This window comes from Onychostoma macrolepis, chromosome 03 (assembly GCF_012432095.1).
Source record: "Onychostoma macrolepis isolate SWU-2019 chromosome 03, ASM1243209v1, whole genome shotgun sequence".
NCBI lineage: Eukaryota > Metazoa > Chordata > Actinopteri > Cypriniformes > Cyprinidae > Onychostoma > Onychostoma macrolepis.
Window position 1 is genome coordinate 38,631,964 of NC_081157.1, and position 4,789 is coordinate 38,636,752.

Below are 4,789 nucleotides of genomic sequence, written 5' to 3' on the forward strand. Positions count from 1 at the left end.
ATTACTGACAGCAGGGTCAGAGTGGGGCCCACTTTTCAGCCTGGGAGTTTAATGCCCAAAAACAGCCTACAACCTAATCTAAGATATTTAATAAACAGGGAGTAAAAAAATAGGTCCCACTTTATATTAGATGTCCTTAACTACACTCTCAGAAATAAAGGTACAAAAGCTGTCACTGGGGCGGTACCTTTTCAAAAGGTACATGTTTGTGTACTATGTACATGTTTGTGTTTGTGAGAGTGTACTATGTATTTATTTAAATTAATCATTTGATACAATGCTATAATTACACTGTTGACCCATCCCTTACCCACACCACCAAACCTGTCCCTAACCTTACCCATATCCCACCTCAATAGCAGCAGAAGTGTTTTGCAATACAATATGAACACAATAAGTACATTGTACTTATTTTTTGATGTAAGTAGTAGTTAAGATAGTAGTTAATGCCACCTAATTTAAAATTGGAACAAAAAATATATAAAATAGAGCACTGACACAGTTACCGAATGCTCTAGAGCAGCTGATGCCAGACAGATGTATTTTGGCACCTGTTGATTTGAGAAGATTAAGGAAAAGAGATTAGAGACTTGCTCTAAATGGATTAGGACACAGTGATCTTAACCCTCAGGCACCTGCACTGCAGATGGACATATTTAATGCTCTATGCTGAATTAATTAATTTAGTTAGTTAGTAATGGAGCAAGATCAAAATAAAATAAATGTATATAGATGATCACAGTTTTAATACTGTTTAAGCACTAAGTATTTGCCAGTCCATAACCAGACGACGTCATACTCACCCATGATTCAGCAGTATTCAAATATATTTGCATAAACATAAATTATACAATTATGTAAATATCATTTATTTAAATTATTATAAATCCATATGTGATACTGTATAATTACTTAGCCGTCTCTCCTGAGATATACGAGATATACTATATCTCACTGTGTGGATAAAACTATGTCTAGCTGCATATGACAGCACTGATTATAATAAACAGGGTGGATCATCACGGGATTCATACTTGAAACCGTGAGATCCTTGTAGCATTAGTCATAGAATTCCATTTTACACGTTCACACCTTGCACCATTTTTTTCAGATAGCTCACAAGAATGCACCATTGTCGCATAAGGATGAATATGCCAAGTACAGCTTAGTCATGTAGTGTTGTTGCCTTAGCAAATTTAAACACGGGCAGAGTTTCCTGAAGCACTTAGTGGCGCAGGGGCGCCATGAAGAGTTTTAAGGGGGGTATGCAAGACAGAAATTTGGGCCCCCTTCTTCCAGATGATTTTCTTTTTTCTTTTAAAGCTTAATAAGAAATTGAAAGAAACGGAATAAGTATAAGAAATGTAAATAATTTATCTGTTAATATTTATATTATTTCAAGTAACATTGAAATATTTTATTTCAAGTAGCCTAACTTCGTTGTAAAAAGTTATAATTGTTTTTGACCCGTTATCTTGTATTATAATAAATAAGCTTAAATAACACCAAATTTATAGGCCTATACCAGTTAAATTTTACAATTCACGATTACAATTTCAATAACACAGCAAAAACTACTAACAAATATAATGTTCAAACATTATTAAAGACAAGTGAACAGTCAGTAAATTAAGAAGAACAAATGAACAAATTACAAGCAATAGCACAAATAAATAAATAGAACAAAGATACAAATTAAAGATGTTTTGGGTTTTTAGATTTGTAGGTGTTCCAAGTACAGAAATTAAATAACCAAATGTAAAATAACATTGCATATTCTTCACTGTATAAATGGAATAGGCTATAGATTAATCATAAGTTATTCAGTCGAGAGCAGTGAGTTAACGTTTCGATAGGACACAGTGGTGTCACGGTTCGACAGCCTAAGTTTTCGATATAGCAAAAAGAACGAAATGCCAGAGAAATGTTCTTGTTTTTACCATTTTTTAAATTTATTATAAAGTATATCATAAAGTTTTCAATTTTTTTTTTTTTTTTACTTTGAACAATGCAGTGTGCCGAACAACAGTCGCATCTCAGATCAGCTGAGGAGAGTGAGTCGAGCTGACGAGTATTGTATTTTTTACAGTCATGCCAATAAAGCAATTTTGAATTGAATTGAATTGAAATGAAAGAAAAGGAAGTTGGCGAAAGGAAATATAAAAGCGCCTGCTTTAAAAATATTTTAGACTTTGGAAGGCCTTTTGACTTTTGTCGTTTATCTAAGATGATTTATTTAGTTCCAGCAAATAAATGTGTTAATAATGTTTGCTGATTTTCAGTGTTTTATATTTAAACTTTGTGTGAGTTATTTATTTTATATTAGGCCTGATAGCATGGTGTTTGTGTTCGCTTTGTTAATATATTAAACATTCTGTGTAAACATTCTATAGCCTAAGTGAGTTTGTCATACTGTTTTGTTGTTGTCAATTCATTCAACTGACACCGAATTGCCGCTAATTCGAAAGTGAAAGTAAAATGCGCACATGCATTTAAAGCAAATAAAAGCGAGGAAATTAGGGAAAACTCTAACGAATTTTTGGGGGTGGGAGGGCCAGACATCACGTTGCCTGCTACATCGTTTGGACTGCCTTTTGAGGAATTTAAATTGTCAGATAATAAATTGTTTTTGAGGCTGCCAAGACAAGTATTTTGACATACTTTTGTATTCCACGCTGTCGGGAGTCACTTAAAAGATTTGACATATTTTGGTCACTGGCTAAACACGACAGAAAGATGCAGAAGGGAGTCAGGGAGAGGCAGTGGCGTTGTTTTACAGTGTATTACAGTGACATATCTACAAGCTAAACATAAGGGGTCATACTGTAAATATTTAAAAACGTTGCTCTCTTTCTCCTTATCTTCGTCCTCCTTATAGCCTACTCGCGAATTTACTGGCTTTCGTGGCACATCAGCTTATAAATGAAAGAGTAAACGCGTAAAATTAGGGTAAACTATTCAAATGCAGTGGCCTTCATGTTTACTTCCGTATGACAGCGCGCTTCATGCCGTCTTGTTGTTGTTCTTTTGCGCATGTGGGTCAGTTCAAGAATATGTCATTCATTCACAATGAAATTTGGTCACATTTAATAAAAAATATTATGAACAGCCAAAAAAAAAAAAAATAATAATAATAAAAAAGCAAATTGGCAAGGTGTATCTGTCCTTTAAAGTGCTAGAAGACACGCTCAAATAAAAATATAAACAAAACAATTACCAAAGTCGTAATTTGGGGCCCCCTAGCGGTCTGGGCCCGTATGCCTGGCATATTCTGCATTCCCCCTAACGGCGCCCCCTGGGTGTGCAATATGACGATTTTTGATAGTGGACGATAAAAATGTCTCCACGATCTGCTTTTGAAGAAATACGGTAGTATCGTGCTACAGAGCACATTCTATCAGCTGCAGTTCTTATTCCTCCGTCTCAATATACTGTACATTATTCGGATCTGCTTTAAAGCCTTGCCGGTTAAATGTTTTATTCACGCGTCGGTCTGACGCGCGTCCTAAAGCCTGTCAAAAAGCGCCTGATTACTGAACTAAGTTATCTTGTGCACTAATACTGTCAAACCACACAAGGTTTATGTATAGACTCCGTTGCTTATGTCTAAAATGAGTAAGTAAACAGCTGAGAGAAAACGGATGCGTGCCTCTGTATATTAGATGTGTGCATGTCTTAAAGGGGCAGTACTGAACATGCTGCCGACTGTCATTAAAGGGATAGTTCACCTTAAAATTAAATTTCTGTCATTATTTACTAACTCGCATGTTGTCCCAAACCTGTATTAATTTCTTTCTTGTGCTGAACACAAAAGAAGATATTTTGAAGAATGTGGGTAACCAAATAGTATCTGGTCCACATTGACTTTTGATAGAAGGAAAAAAAAACATACTATGGAATAAGTCACTGGGGACCAGCAACTGTTTGGTTTTCCACGTTCCTCAAAATAGCATTTATGTTTAGCAGAAGAAACTCATTCAGGTTTAAAGAAACTTTTGAGTGAGTAAATGATGGTATAAATATAAAACACTTTTTATTTTGGGGTTAATTATTCCTTCAATGTTAATAAAACACCAAAACACAGAGAAAAATCACTCACTACTCTTGACTGAAAAACGTTAATACAGTTGATTTAATAGGAATCAATCTATATAGTGTTTTATTTTTATATTTGTTGATTCAATTTATTGAATGCTCCTGCTAAATACACCTATTGTACCTGAAAATAAAACACTGTTTTATTTGTATAGTATGTGTATTTGTAATGTGTATCTTTGTTCTCATTTTTTAATAACAAAGATAAAATAATGACAAAGATTTTTATCTTCGCCCACTTTGGCCTAAATATACACTATTTTTTTTAAATATTTTGTTATCTTGAAAGGTTTTGTCTTTATAATAGGGAAATTAGTTTGGCTGTAATGCTCAGACAACTTGCAAAATAGTAAAACCAACATGACAAAGATAAAATCGTGATTTTTCTTAAAAATATCGTGATATCATATTTTTGCCATATCGCCCACCCCTAGTGGAACGTCAGTCACATATACACATAATGCGCGCTTCTCTGAATCACTGATATCCAAGTTAAGTGAAAACATGTATAGCCAAAGCCTGTTTAGTTAAAGCCTTAGTAGACTCAAAAAGGTTGACAATTCACTTTTAACAGATACACACATTAAAGAAATACATGTTTGGCACCAAAAATATCGTCCTTTCTTGAACTGCACAGATGTTTATCCAAATCAGTCATGATCATCTGAGAGAGTCACTAAAGAAACCTGAGGAA